General features: G+C 39.1%; 1 protein-coding gene across 3 annotated transcripts in view; it reads left to right on the top strand.

The window, feature by feature from the left end:
• Positions 1-376: 376 nt before the first annotated feature.
• LOC145986395 (diuretic hormone receptor-like) overlaps positions 377-17,031 on the top strand; it is a 942,340-nt gene continuing 925,685 nt past the window's right edge. For all 3 annotated transcript variants that reach the window (XM_083120362.1, XM_083120363.1, XM_083120364.1), the window contains exon 1: positions 377-722. The gene's annotated coding sequence lies outside the window, so the exon portion shown is untranslated. The remainder of the gene's footprint in view (positions 723-17,031) is intronic.

Genomic DNA, 17,031 nt, shown 5'->3' on the forward strand with positions numbered 1-17,031 from the left:
TGCCTCAGTAAGTCTACATCATCTGCATATGCTTACACAGTTGAAGGATTATTAATGTGTACAATATGGTGATACTGTGTGACTGATATCCGTCTTTCGATTCATGTCCTACTAATGATGACGTTACGTGAAACAAAATGTTTACGCGGGGCTTGCTATGATAAGGACTTGTTTTTTACCCCTTTCCGTAGCACGCGTTTGTCGGGAGATTTCAATTTTACTCGACAGAGCTTGGAAGCGTGCATGGTATCTGCGAAGGACCTCGCACGCCGCCCGCTACCTGTGGATCGAAATAAGCTTCCTGATTGGCCAGGCGACGCGGAGTCCTCCCATTGACAGAGTGCGCCACGCTCGTGGGTTTCAGTGTTGATCCGATTCGAGATCCCGGTGGCTCGGTTGCCCTGTCGCGCGTCGCGCGAAAACACGATCGCACGCGAACTCTGGATCGAAGCAACACAGTCTCGTTTTAGATTCGTCGTTATGACGAAAGCTGAAACAGTGATGCGGGATGTGAACTAGTGTGATCCTCCCTTGCACTATTTTTTTTAAAAAAGCAGAAAAGTTGAATTGGTGAATGTAAACCTTGGCTGTTGTTTGTTCAGTATATTTCTTTTGTGCGTGTGTCACCGTGAGAGATTGTGTATGCAGATAACGTTCGTGACGTCAATCCCAATTTGATCGTCGTTGGATAGGATCTTCCGTACGAGAAAGGACTCTTCAAGGTAAGTCTCATCATTATACATATATGTGTTTGCCGACGTACGAGTGCATATTACCTGATGTGGGAAACTGGGTCTTTGAAAACTTCGTGCCAAATAAGATTATCTGATCGAAAGTGATTTAATTCCAAGTTTACTTACCTTTGTGATTGTATATTGATGAAGATAGTCTCGTTGTGAGTACTAGGGTTCGATACCGGCTGTGTTTCAGTTAAATGTTTTCGCCTAGTGATCAAGAGGATTCGAGTTCGATTCTCGGTAGAAGCACATAGACGTATGCTTCGAATAAAGTTAAAAACGAACTTTGCATAAAACAAACAAAGAAGAACTTTTTACTTTAAATGCTACGGAAACTTTAAATCTAGTATTGTATAGCTTCTGTGCATAAAGTAATATTCGCAATACTGGCTTCCAAACGTTGTTGCCCACCTACCCGATGGCGTAATGGTAAATCGTCGCCTTGTATTTAAAGGATCCCGAGTTCGATACTCGGTGGAGGCTGATAGTGGTTCGGATTCTACTTTAAACTGTAGATCCAGTCCCGATTAGCCTATCCGTGCATAAAATGGACTTTACAAAACTCATCTCAACGCTTTTTTTTGCCAAACGTTTTGTATTTTTCTTACTTTGAATTGAATTAACTTGTTGCTGGATGAGGTTCAGCTTTGGCTGGTCTACCACCTAACTCCAAAAAGTACACATTACGGCGCTTTTCAGCCTCTGGGCTAATTACGAAGACGAGGATGAATGATTGGATGGCATTGACGGACACTCACAAAACACCTTTGTCGGAATTCGAACCCGGAACCTTCGGGAAATATATTGTGAGTCGAACACTCAACTCCCACAGAGATGGTTTATGAAACGTTACGTATTTTAGCTAGTAACACACAAATAATGCGAGTGGACAATTTTACTACAATTTGCTAGTTTGTCTTTGGAATAAAATAGTGATTCGACTATGAAAATATTATCCAGGTAGAGATTTGGATAAACAATAAATGACGCAACATTCTCACCGTTGAAAAAGTTTCATTACCTACCTTCGACCGTTTTCTTCAAACCTTGAATTTTAACCACCTAAGGCAGAAAATTTTACATTAACAAAGAAATTATATAGAGCCGTCCAACAGAATTATAAGAAGTTGGCAGACATTATTATTGTAAAAACTATTTTAGCTTCTTTATCACGAAAATTTCTTCGTCTAGAGTTGTGAACGTATAACATTTCATGATTCATCTTGTGAGTAAGGTGTACAGTGGGATCCATGAGTATTGCCGTGCAAATCGTCCATCACCATGTTCGTGCACTTTATTTGACCCAATAAGAACTTAAGAATATAAAAAAACTAGCTGTTGACAACTTCTGTACCAGCATACATAAAAATCCAGACCTTAAAAACACATAGGATGTAAACAAAAATTAATGGAAAATAGTCATGGACAATTTGCACGTTAATACTCATGGATCCCACTGTACAGTCAGGGACACTGCCGGGTTGTAACGATTCCATTGAAAGTCAGTGTATTCATTACAACCCGGCAGTGACCGTGACTGTACAAATGGACGATAATGTTCACCTTCAAGGCTGAGTTTTCCATCATTACCCTCATTTCTGAAACTTACTTGTGAACTCACGGACACCCTACTGACTTTTATTGGAATCACCGGCCTGCATGGCGGAGTGGTTTACACACTGCGCTACGACGCCAGAGTCCCGAGTTCGAATCATGTGTGTTCTTTGTGAGTGTCCCTTCATCAATTTCATCATATATGGTCACTTATTCTCATGTTCGCAATTAGCCAAAAGTGACACAAAAGCTAAATAAATTAAACGAAACCAATCAATCAATCAATTTTATTTTAAATCTTTGTAACATAGAAATGTCCGTTACTATGTTGGAATCTCTATGAATCGTTATGGGGAGAACTGGAATGTCATAAGAGTGTAATGGGATAGGTTTGTGTAGGAATATTTGAAGAAGTTCTTCAATCATTTTGTCATTTAAAAACGTTACGATTGATTTTGCAAATTACACACACACAGTTCCGTCTTTTTTCTTACACCGAACATTCTGCAAAAATTCTATTTTTTTCACTGTCTTGTGAGTGTTTACTTTCTCCTTCTTTGCTTTATATATATATATATATATATATATATATATCAGCGTACGCTGAGTTCAAGATGCGGGCTACCTCGTCTCACCATATTGTAGTGTGTTTCAAATGAAAAATTTGTGCTGATTAAAGATTGAAATCAAGTATCAAAATATAATAATTATTATTTGTGTTATTATTTCTCTTATATTACAGAAAATGTGTTACGCAAAATCTGCACATTTGCAGATATGGTTGTCCCTTTTTCCTTCCTGTAATTATCTGTCTCCTGTTAAAATTTCATGCTGGGAAAAACATTCCTTCTCTGGAACGGCATAGACTATCACTCCGTTTAATCGCGTATTAAGCAGCCAGAACTGCGGGGAGTGGGGATTTGTGGTCCTTTGCAGATTCTTGATGAATTAACTCCAGAAACATCATCATCAACTTATCGCAATGAGCAATTTATTATCTTTGTAATTTCTAATAGATAATAAGAATAGATTTTTCATCTACATTTTAATCTCTGGGCTTCGGACTTCGCAGATGTCTATCTAGCATAGAATATACGCTCCTGATATATGGAGCAGGCGGAAGGTGTAAAACTTTGCCCATGCTGCACTTTGATTCGTATCTATCTCCTTATTTCTTGCGTCGATTTTCTTATGATGACCCAGGAGACGATGATTACATGAAATTCGTGAATGAACAGTCGCAAAGGAACACCTGGACTCGAGACATTGCCTCAACCAAAGTGAGCCAAAAATTATACGTCACTTTTCTAATTTTAGTACAATAATTCATGTTAATTATTGCAAGAGAATTGCAGGGAAATGAGAAAGCCCAATTGAAGCAATGATTTTTGAGGGAACAACACTATTATGGGGGAAAATGTGTCTTGTTTGCTCCCTGGGAAAAAAGCCTTCCCCCCCCCCTTCCCCTTGGGAAAAACCTGCGGACGTTCATGACTCTAGTTCAGAACCATCAGAACCATTTAACTCGCTCGTTCATCCGCACTGCAATTCTAGCTCGTGAAATTAGTTTCTTTTTATTCCTACGCGATTTCTAAATGTGATGGTTTAGTTGCACTTGAGACGTGGAATGGTTTCTGTGTATATTAAAATTACTTATTATTATTATTGCCTCTTAAAACATTGACGGCGTAACAGCCTTGGTAGCGCAGGGATTTCCGCTGACCATATAAACTTGTGAGATTTATTAGATGGAAGGTGGATGACTTTCTTTTTAAACTGTAGCCTGTTATGTTGAATTACATTTAATATTATTTTCATGCTGAAGTTTACACATCGATGGGCGATCGCGTGTTAGTCTTATGTAAATTAAGCCAGAAAAGCGACACAAGATAACCAAAGCACTAGGTGACCCCTCTAAATGATATATTTCGGCTCTCTTTTTCTTTTTCACCCTGTACAGTTTTACGAAGGAAAATTACATGAAACAGGAAAATATCCAATTATCTGACATGAGTAAATATTCCACGTTCAAGCGCCGAGATGGTAAATGAGAAATTTCAAACTTTCCAGGATTATAACCAGAATTACGTAGTCTCCAAAATTTTCGACATAATAGATAAAGATGTGCGCTAAGTTAAAAACTATTTTTAGGACACTGGCCCAGACAATTTGCAGCGACTTACAGTAAGAGCAAAGTTAATATAAATAAAACCACGTGACTTCTGAAAAATAGTTCCTTTCCTATGCTGTTACTTCGCCCATGAATATATTTCTCGTAGCCGCACAGCTCAAAATAGGGGGTGTATAAGGTCCCACAACTTCAATATAGATGCTGTACAATGAGTGGTATTTGCACTATATTCCTACGCTGAAGATTCTTGCACAGCTGTCATTGAAAGTTTGAAACTACCATTAGAATTTCTATCTATTTACATAATCTTCGTTCTAACAGCGAGCAGAAAATAGTTCAATTCGACTAACTGCAAATTAGAAGTTGCAACTCTTCCCATACCCTACATTACTAATGTATGTTTACGTATGAAATGAATCGTAATAAAATATGCCCAAAAAATCACGTTACAGATTTTTAGTAACTCCACAGGAAAATTCCACAGTTGCAATTTTCTGGAATTATGAGTTTGTGGTTTTTGCTTCCTAGAAGAGTTTCAAGCAACAGCTTCATCCTTCCGGAAAAATTCGAATTTCTTGCTCTCGTAACAGTCCCCGCTTACCTACTCGTTACATTGAAATGTTGATCATATTTTAAATTTCTCGTTACATTGAAATGTTGATCATATTTTAAATTTCTCGTTGTTTAACTGAAAAGCATTGTATTTGTGTTGTATTTTTTGCGTCGTTTTTCTACCATGCCGAATATTCACTTGATTTTAACACATTAAATCATTTAACTTAATTTTGACTATTCCGGTGAAGTTTTATAGTATGGGTTGTCTTTTGAAACTACATGGTAGTTTAGATTAAATATAATTGCACACGTTCAGCAGTTTCTTACAATAGTTTAATTCAATTTTGTTTCATGCCTTTTTCCCTTTTCGTATCAACATTTTAATATATCCCTCATCGGCTGACCGCAGGCACTATTTGAATGAATACAAATATGAAAGGACATCTACGTGCACATGGTGTCTCCATTAAACATTTAAATGTTTTATTTCATATTACAATTTCAGCTTCAACTTCTGAACAATATAATGCAAGTTCTATGTTCATATTTATGTGCCTATATTCTTGGATTTAAGTACAACATTATATTTTAACTACTGTTATTGGAGATCTTACCGCAACATATTTACTTCAAAAATTTATTGTTCAATGAGTTATTCACATAAATGTACTTCCTATGTACCGTATTTGCCAGCGCACATTTTTGAAGAAAAATCTTTGTCACTGAATTTATAATTAATTTACAGTATTTCAAACACACATAAAGTAATATGTAGATTTATTTTCAACAAATAAGCTACCTAATGTAACTAGGAAAGTTACACACTTCGTCACACACCGCAAGGAAATCGCCTAACGCAGAACAGAGAACATTTTCAGAAATGAATGTAATCAAAAACTGATTGTCGGCGTATGAGACGCTCCCTGTTTTTCAGACTTATTTTTAAAGGAAAAAAGGACGTCTTATTCACCGGCAAATACGGTGAATGTGATTAGTGCATACAATGGCTTTTACCCATATTTGCATGCATATTTTGCAATATAAATCTGCGCCTTAGTTCCAAGGTGAAAACTGTCTGTGACGTGCATCTCCCCCAGTGCACACATGACCTAGCGCTTACTGTTGTGCGTTACGTAAGCCAAGCTTAATTATTTGAATCGGGTGTAAAGTATAGTAAGGAAATAAAACATTGAGTGCATTCTTGGTGTAATGATCGTACGATCCCATGTGTCTCGTGTTCCAATCTAATGGATGTTTCTTTCACCTTGTTCTCCGATGCATTTGAAATCATCATTCCTTTACATCATTGCTATTATCTTAAGTAGAAGAGCTACATCCGTCTCTATGAACGTGTAAACGTTCACAGTGTAAAAAATTGACTGCAGAAATGACAGTCTAAGGTTGACAATTTCCGCTGACATCCAACTAACCGTAAAAACGACAATTACCGTTTCTAAAATGTTAAATCTGTTACCTAAGTAACTCTAATTAACGTAATTTAAATAATTCAGTTTCTAAAATTCGTATCATTCTACAGAATGATGGGCTCGAACCAACCACTCCCAATAGATTAATGGAAAATGTAATTAATCACCATTCATCTTCGTTAACGATGAGACCACTTGTCCTCATGACAATTTGAATGCTTGGTTGCGAAAGGTAGAACTGAAATACAATACCTAAATATACTACTAGAAATGGCAAATAGTAACTCGTTCGATTTTGTGAACCTTTGAACTTTGATCTTACATGTTATGGTTAGGATAATTACCTGTCTATACTTAGAAGAACGATGATGATTTTTAGGAGACGTAGAGTAAAATAAACTAAGCTCTCTCTAGGCTTCGTAGGTAGTTCACCTAAGTCAGTCAGACGGCTCCTTCTCTCCTTTCCAAAGTCCTGTTGCCTGTCTCAAATGAACACCAAAAGTGAGTGCCTTCCCAGTCTGTCCGTCCTTCTCAACACCTCTCTCTGCAGACTTCCTATACGCTGATGAGTCAGTTTTTACCTTCCTACTCGTGTAAGCTGCTTCTTGTTTACCTCATGTAAACCTTGCAGCCCCAATATATCAGGAAGTGGGAGTCTGCGTAACACACGATTGTGCATAATTCAAATACCTGAGAGGACTGGACAGCTGGTGTAAACAAGTGAATGAACTTAGGTGAAATGAAGCTTAGAGAAATGCCGATAATCTTACCGATTACCACCGATAACAATACTTGAAAATTGCAATAATTAACATTTGTTCAAAATATTGATCAACATTGGTGTGTAAATATTCTTCTGCAATTATATACACCAAATTACCAAGGAATTTGCTTTAGAATATTCAGGAATTATATCAGAATTTAAAATAGATATTATGTAATTACAAATATAGTTTTTCGTGGAAAATAAAAAGGAAGTTTGAGTTTTGCATAGTTTCCAGAATAATTAGACTCAGCGAAAGTGTCGCGCAGCATTTTTGGAAACCCCGTAAAATACCACTATGCCTGAAAAGTATCTAAAGTGATCTAAGGTCGGAATTTTCAGGCTTTGTCACCGCATAAAGAGGCTCTAAGACCAACCCAGCCTCGAAACAAATGGTACCCTGGTGGAGGGGGTGGTTAAAGGCGGCCGCACCGTGGTGCTGATCACATCACCTCCAAGATGGCCGACATCGAAAATATGTGCGGCCCTACCCCCACCTACCCTAAATGTGCCTTCATGCGACGGTGCTATATGCACGGGAACTTAACTTTGCCTTTACGTGCATATATTGTATTCGTTTCTGTACCCCTGAGAAACTACGCTTATTTTTTAAATACGCGAACCCTCTACTATGCCAATGGCTGAAGGCCCTCTAAAGGCTTACTTGTCTCCGGGTCCCCCCGGCTTGTAGATCGGCCACTGGGTTACACCATTCCTTTGGATATCAATCGCCATAAACTTGCAAGTTAGCTGCTGTTGTTATGATGCAACCAAATCATTCGCAAACGACTTATCTTACACGTACTGTTTCTTGACCTACACAAACAAAACACATGAAAAGAAGTGCATGGCTTCGGCCTACTTCTTGCCACACGTGGCCGTGCATAACATCTTTCAACGAATAATGTTACGATGCAAACAAGTACGAATTGGACCATGGCACGTCTTTCTTCACGTTGAGAAAGAGCCCAAGATGTAGTTCATTGTCACATTTGACAGGCAGTTAAATTAACTGTATGAATTATTCCTGCTGGCTGCAATGAGATGAATTCAGTCAAATATGGATCTGAAAATAATGTAACACTTAAATTCATGCCACATGGGGCCTCGTTGATGCCATATTGGACTCCTGGGTTCGATTCCAGGGTTGTTAAAGTTTCAGAAGCCAATAAATTCTAAAGGGTTCTATTGGGTTCAGCAAGAGAACCGGAACCTTGTTTCTCGCATAATCTAAATTCGGCCCAAGTTGCTTATTGTTTCATTTCAATACGGAACTTGGAGCCTATTTAAACTGATCCGAAAGGAAAGTTTCCTGGATCGTATTTAAATTAATCCGGAAGAAATGTTCCTAGACCATATTTACGTAATTTGGTCCGGAAAAAAGGTTACTGGGTCGTATCTAAATTGATACGGAAAAATGATTTCATCACATCATCACGCATCCTCATCTTCTCGATTAGCGAAAAGTTGCATAAAAGCGAAGTAAAATAAACCAAATAAATCAATCAACCAAGAATCAAGTTGATGTATTTTTATGTATCATTTGTAAAAGTGCATCATATTATGCAAGTAAGTATTTCTTTCTATGGGCTTCTTTACTTTAATGCATCATTTTATTTAGTTTTTTGATGCACCTTCCGGCATCTTTCTCGATGATGCACTTATAAACATTAGGTTTGAGCTACACACTTATGCATTTTTTGTTTCGACTGATGCATTTACATTTCTATGTGTACCACTTTTTCTTTCTTCTTACATGATGTTGTTTCGGCACTTGTCTTACAATTTATTTCGGCACCGTAAACAGTATTATGCTTACCATATTATTTTTCTTCATTTGCATGATAATATATTCTAAACGCATTGACTTATATAGAACAGTGTTCGGTATTCGTTTATTTTCAATGGCCCTCACACTAGAGTGAATATGTTGTTATTTTAAAAACACCAACAAAGTATTGTTTGAATTCTCCATAATATCTCTCCATCCCAGACTCTTTATCCGCATTTTTCCAGCATTCCAGCAGCGAATCAAGTTTCCAGAGCCACCACGGTTTCTACCTCCAGCAGTTCTTGGTCATGATTGATTGATTTATTGATTGATTAGCTTTATTTTACTTCGCTTCTTGTGCCACTTTTGGCTAATTTGCGAAGATGGGGATGAGTGATGATATGATGAAACTGATGAATGGCCAATCACAAACATCCATGCCCTTGTCAGGATTCGAACCCGGGACCCCTGGGCAGTTCTTGGTCAGACATCACCGTCGCGGTTTACTTGGTGATATAAATAATAGACGACAATCGAATCGACAAACAAATATGGGAATTCGAATCCGCAATACTTAAATTCTAGATTCACTACGATAAGAGAAGAGAGCGGGCGTCAACGTAACTCTACAGATAAAATGAATCGATCTCTAGTGGATCAATTGTTCAACTGATCTTGAAATACCTTCCGGTCACCAAAAGCTCTATCTCACTGGTAAAACCTTCCTCTTTTATTACGAGGGGAATTCAATAAATAGGTAACGAACTGATGTGGGATAGCTTAAAATAGTAGTGAGTAGTTTCTAAAGGAGTCATTAGGTGGCAGCACAATACAGCTTGATGATATTCAGCAGTCGCTAAATAGCAGACGCACACATGAACATCTAAGTATAAAAATGGTGACCGTGTTCAATGACTGTGCGTGGAGATGGTACGGGTGGAGGAGATGATTCGAGCTGACAGGCAAGTTACGATAAACAGCATAGCAACTGCAATAGTGTTCTCATGGTTTAGCTTATAACATAATGCATGATCGCTTGAATTTCCGAAAAGTGCGCACGGTGGCGTAAACGTTTCGTGGATGATGAAGATGTTGAACGTGAGGTGCAACTGTGGCTGGGACATCAGCCCAAAGACTTTTATGCAGCAGGTTTTGGGGAACTGATAAAGCGACAGGATAAGTGTATCAATGTTGGTGGCGATTATGCTGAAAAATAGAAACGGTTTTCAAGTCAGTATTTCACTTAGCTTTCTTTTAATAAACGTTTGTGACCTACTTACTGGCTTACCTATGTATAGAACGATCGAAGTCTCGAAACGCAAATTCCGAGAACGTTTCTTTGACTTATTAATCTAGCTATCATTCACACACAACTTCTCTTAAGTACTTGGATCACGGAATGACAGCATATTAAGGCACATGTTTTCACAACTTCTCTGTCTGAAGGTGAGAGACATTTGAATCTCAAGGTAGCTTCTTATGCCTTTATTCTCCTTCACCTTGACGATACGCAAACATAACATTTCTTATCTTGTGAGGCAATGCATGTCACACTTGATCAGAATTTACAATGAGATAAGGTAGTGCAGGTTTGCAATGAGACGTGTTTTCCTTTCTTCTTCACGGATCGACTTGAGGTTTACTTTGAGACATGTACTCGGTGACACTGAGTACTAATCCTGGTATTCATTAGAACCAGTCTTATCTGCAAGTTTGAGCGATCGATTCATCATTTCGTCACCGGAGGCGGCGACATAAGCGACACTTTGCCTCCTTAGCGCCGAACAAGTGACACGGCTTACCACTGTGCGAATTAAACTTTTTGCCCACTCAGTGTATAAGCGTTGGGTAGCTTTTTTTATATATGCAAATTTGAATATGTTAGCAGTTAGTAAACTAAACTATAGCTTTGCAGTTATAACCTAGGTTATTAAATCTTATGATAACATTTCGTACATTTACATTCTAATAATAATAAAAAATAACCCGTGGGTCGACAGCCCTTGAAGGGCCTAGGCCGATCTCCCGACTGCCAGTCCCCGTGGAGATGTTCAACCGGTGATGTGGTGCCGTGGAGTCAGCATGTCGAACCCCCACCCGTTATAGGATATTTCCGAGACCGGGTTACGCTAGTCACTCGTAACTCCCCAATTTCCTCACGATGGTGGGTTGCCAACCGTCCTATACACATATCGAAAACCCAGAGACTGAACCCAGGCGGATCAGATTTCTATCGCCAAGTTCAAACGTAACGTCTATCTAACCCACTACAAGTTTCTTGTGAACACTTTAATACATGCAAAATATCAGCACTATGCCATGGAAATTAAAGAGGAAAATAGCCAGCTGTTGACTCGGCTCGGTGAGGTTGGTGAGTTGCAGAATGGTGTCTTTCTTTAACCCACAAGGCTTCATACTTTTCGGCAGGGAAGTCTTTGATGACTAGGACCACTAATGGACACGAATGATTTTTCAATTGCGTTTGTTACATAGTTAAGAAATGGTACACTATACAGTAAAATCTCGTTAATCCGGACTAATGGGTGGGATAAGTTGACCGGTTTAACGAAAGTCCGGATTAACTTAAATAACCTTAAAGAAGAGTAGAAAGTGCATTAAACTCCGTTTATAGCAAAAAAAAACACGTTTATTATGGTGTATTTAATATGCATAGGCCTAAATACACTATACAGTACAAAGTCTGCGGGAAACAGAATATCATCAGTGGTTGGCTGCCTTTTCTTTGGGAACTTCTCTTGTTGGCTTATAGCCACATTTAAAACCTTGCATCTGCTTTCTTTGCCTTCTGTCTGTCCGGATTAAGCGAAATCCGGCTTATCTTGGTCCGGATTAACGAAGTTTTACTGTATGTTTTCAACTTCATATTCTTTGAGGGGGATAAGAACATCCCTGCCAGGGATAGAAGTAATTGTCTTTTCCAGGGGATTTTTTATGCGGGGGATCCGCCGCATACCCCCGTTAATTAGCACACTGTGGTTTATTATGACATGGCTACATATCTTTTCGTCGCTGGTGGGAAAACTTGTTCAACTGAAAACGAGAATAGAGATATTAGAATAAGTATACTTCAAAGCACTACACAATGTGTAATGTTCAATTAACATTGCATGCTAATGAAGAAACATTGTCAAAAAATCTTTAATCATATTCTAAACAAAGCATTACGTAAAAATTGCGTTCAGATATTTAAATCAAAGATAGTTAATATACAATATTCATTTAATTACAGAATGAAATTGTGATATAAAAGTATAATTTTCTTTGAAAATATGTGAATTCAGTACAGTGCCAAAGTTCAATGAAAAGTAAACAATAAGAATTGTGATAGGGAACGCTATTGGATATGATTATAGGTTCTTATTCAATTTAAGTATATATTTATAATTGATGATGTTGGATCAAATTATGAAAATAGGCCTGCTATCATTTTCAGCACTACTTTTTAATTTAATTGAACACAGTTCAGTATTAATATTAAAATAATCAACGTAGCAGCAGTGGTGCATTAGAAATGAACAGTAAACAATAATTTTGAAACTTTTAATAGCTTCCCATGGTTTTAACCTTCAACATGATCTTCTTATTTCTCTCAGATAAGACCCCCGAATTTTTTAGACGCCTGAAAAATTTTGGTTACAGGGACCCTCGCGTATTGTATGCCGCAGGCCCCGCACCCACCAAGGGACTATTCTGGCTGGTCGCTAACATTTAGAGAATTATGGTATGTTTTTCCTGTTTGGGTTGAAACAAATCTCTTCCCGACCATTCCTATTTTATTTCCTTAATTTCCTGACATTTCTAGTATGTTCACATATTTTTATTGATTATTGTTAAGAATTTTAGTATTTAGTATAGTCGAAGTACTGATTCGAATGCCAGGTCAGTATCTTTGACATAGTATGAGAGGAAGCCGACCGGATACGTACTGTATCTGGTTTCTAGACAGCACCTCTTTTTTTGAGAAACACTGCTGTCACTTTTTCCTGCAGTGTTTAGACATCCATTCATTCACTGCGACGACGTTATGCTTACTCCCAAGATTTCCACATTAGATAAAAGAAATAGCACATCACAATAACACAACCTAGCGAAGATAACTGAAACCTCACGTTATGAAATCTCTAAAGACAATGAGTTGGCAACATCACATTTATTCCACGTGGAATTCACGAGTACTGTCAGTTCCTAAAACGGACGCTATTGGTGGGAAAGGTTTGAGGGGAGAATATACTGGGCTCCACGTGGTCTTGGCATGTGGTTGTCAGAGGGAAACTTATCTTTCGGAACTTTCATTGAAGTAAAGTGGCGTTCGAATCAGGACTTCAACTATAAGTCCCTTGTCAGTCACCTAGAGTCTTCTCCGTCATCTATGAAATTTTCTTATTCAGCACCGTGTTCTGCCACTTTAAGACAATCGCAACGATGAGAATGAATGATGATTACAGGAAATCTATTGTGGGACACCCACAAAAACCACCAATGCCCAGGACAGAACTTCAACACTTCGAAAGGCCTCCCCGATGGCGCAGTGGTAGCGTCTTCGTCTTGTAATCAAGAGGTCCTGGGTTCGAACCTAGTGGAGGCACGTAGTGGTTCGGATCCTACTTTAAACTGTAGGTCCACTCCCAATTAGCCTTACTGTGCATAAAGTGGACTTAAAACACAAAATCAATCAATCAATTAAACACTTCGGAGACGAAACAATGTGTGTTGACGGTTAAAGGTGGAAACATCCTTATCCATGTTTGTCAAGACTTGGTGAAAGAGTTGTTATATTTGCGACCTGATTCTTTCAGGACTCTTTATCCCTGATACATAATCACATAATCGCAATCTTTGATTCGTTTATTATCTTATGTAAGTATATGGGTTGTATGGGGTGACCCTTTCTCAAGACACCCACATGTCAACCTCACTTCCACAAAGTACACCCTGGACTGCATTTTGCAGACTAGCGAGGCTGTGGCGTTTCCACTCTCAGACAGTGTAACCCTCTGTCGGGCTCGTGTCATATCGTCCCTACACTGGCCGCCTGCCTCCGTGCCGGAGTGGTTAGAACAGCGTGCTACGACGACAGGGGTCCCGGGTTCGAATCCCGGCCTCAGCATGGGTATTCTTTGTGTGTGTCCCTTCATCAATTTAATCATATCATCACTCATCCTAGTCTTCGCGATTAGCCAAAACTGTCATAAAAGCGAAGTAAAATAAACAAATCAGTCAATTATCTTGCATACTATTTGTATAACCACTCCATATGATACTTTTGACATCCGCATCTAAATTTTGATCTGTTTTTTACCCCAAAATGAAAAAAAAACGAGGGAAGTTACAAGAGATGTCCTAAAGCGAAAGGTAGATTTTCATTTCATTAATGAGGTAGCCACACCTGGCAGCCTAAGTGACATTCACCCTCTCCCTTCCCCTATGGACGAAAAATAACGAGACCACTGCATTAGTAACGCAGGGGAAGGGGGAATGGGTTCGAGGGGGTGCAGGGGAGGCAATTAGAACAGAGGCAAGCCTATTGGGTGGTCGGGAGGCAACAGGGTGGGACGTCACGTATCGGTTTCATGGAACAAGTGAAGGAACCGGCGTCCAATTAGTCCGCAGAGAGGGCGGTGATCGAACGAATCCTTTCGCTCATTGTCGACCAGGGCATTACCAGATGGCCAGTGTTTGTTAAAGCGGTATTTCCCTTTCGTGATTTCTATTCAAAATGGCTAGACTCCAGGGAATTTCTGGAGCAAGGCCGCACATAACGATAGAGAAGGGGAGAAAGCGTGTGGACGGAGGAAAGCAGCACAGGCTTGTGGAAACAGCTGGTAGCTGCAATCGCACGCGTTTCCCCTCCACGCAATCGCGTTCCTTCTCACGAATTTACTGTTCGATGCCGATATCAGACGTATCGGTATCGGAAAATATCAGTTGAATTTTATGTACTTATACTGGCAGATAATTTCCCGGTCCTTTGGATCGTTCGCCGGGTCCTCAAACATGCCAAACACTTTCGCGGAATCTGATTATCCTGGAAGTTATGCAATTTATTTTGTGTCAACATTATGTGAATAAACTGTATTTTGTGATTACATAACAGGTATTTTATATTCTGATGTAATTTTTGAATATTTTGAAACAAAACTCTGGTAAATAGATGCTTATAATTGAAGTGGAATACTCTCCTAACTAACTAATTCTCTAGCCTTCTAAAATCAGAAGGTTTATGGCTGCAGCAACACAAGTCTCTATCCTGGCCAAGATCAATCCAATCTTTTGCATCCTTACCGATTTCCTTTAGGTCCATCTCAACCTTAACCTTCCATCTTCGTCTTGGCCTTCCTACTGGTCTCTTACCATCAAGTTTCCCAACACGAATCTTATAAACTCTTCTATCCTCTCCCATTCGTGCCAGATGGCCAACTAAGTCTTCCTGATTTAATTATTCTAACATGAATACAAATTATGTAGTTCTAAATTATGTAACCTTCTCCACTCACCTGTCTCCTCGTTCTCTTTAGGTCCAAATATTTTCCTAAGGATTTTATTTTCAAATACTCTTAAATTATGTTCCTTTTCAATGTAAGGGGTCATGTTTTGTATATTTTATCTTTTAGTTTCTTAAATTCTACTGCTACAAAGTAGATTTTATTAATTAATCCTAAGCCGTTCTGTGATTCAATATATTCCACACAGTTGTGTAGATAAAATAAGACCGTGGTATTTGTATATATTTATATACATAGGTAGCATGTCGCCACCACTGCGATTCACCGATGTGCGTATTAACGTTGTTATCGCAGTATTAATGTTACAGACAGGTAATCAAGATGTCCGGGAACTGACGTTTCATTTCAATGTCAAGTAAATCCAATGCTGAATTAACCTGTCTGTGCTATTTTTTTGTTTGTTTGTTTTGTTTGGTATTCTTTGGCAGTCTGGAGAAAGATATTATTGAAGAAATTTGTTTCACGTTGCTCGAACTTTTATTTCTTCGTTAGGATATAACGAGATTATAACTTTTCACAATACTTAGTCATCACTTTTGGGGAGGCACGTTCCCACTCGCCCACCGTTAAATCCTCCAAGGACTGGATATGTATGCATGTGAAAGAATCTACACACAAACACACAACACACACTGAATATGTGCGCATGTATTTGTGTGAGAGAGAAATTTAAAATGTAATTTGTTTGAAGGTTTATTCGGGAACGCGCTACAACGCCTGAGGTCCCGGGTTGGAATCCCGGGCTGGGCATGGGTGTTCATTGTGAGTGTCCCTTTATCAATTTTATAATATCATCACTCATCCTCATCGTCGTGATTACTCAAATATGGCAGAAAAGCTACGCGAAAAAACAAAAATCAAATACAACCAAATGTTTAAGGTTTATTGATTATTATGTACAATGCAATCCATTGAAGCGTAGACCGCCGCGTTGGTGTTTGCGCTGTCGGCAAGCAAGGCACTTGCAGCCGTTTGTCGGCATCGTAGAGACTCGATGAAACAAGCACACAACAGTTCCCAATTGTTTTAAAAAGTGATTTACTTACCAGATTTATAAAAGGTGGTGCTCAAACTATACTCCATTTCCGGAATGTCTGGAATAAGAGAACGCGAACGCGTCCTAGGCGCACGTTGCGGGTGTGCGCCTCGTCCAATGAACGCGCGGAGGGGAGGGACGCGCGGGAGGGGACGAATCGACTGGTCATTCGCGGTCCAGTAGTTCTGTAGTAAACATGATAGCTCGCAAGCTCTAGGGGAATTCTGCATTCCCCACCTGGTCTGGCCCCGCTCACAAAAGTTTTCGCCTCTGCGCGTCGCTACTCCAGACATTCCGGAAATGAAGTATAGTAGTCTTCCAGGCGCATACATTTTCCATATATCTTTATTAAGACACCCACTAATGTAAGCTGCCGAGGGAACTAGAAATCGGTTTTGACGGAGGTTCTGAAAGTAGACACGAGACTGTGAAGCAATAAGGGTCCTTGTTTTGTATCGCGTGGCCCGTTTATTACTCTGGCGACTGTATAGTGATAGGGTGCTTGTTGCATATAGTGTTGCTCACGGGACGGG

The sequence above is a fragment of the Lepisma saccharinum genome, chromosome 4 (genome assembly GCF_977018435.1).
Source record: "Lepisma saccharinum chromosome 4, izLepSacc3.1, whole genome shotgun sequence".
NCBI classification, from domain to species: Eukaryota; Metazoa; Arthropoda; class Insecta; order Zygentoma; family Lepismatidae; genus Lepisma; species Lepisma saccharinum.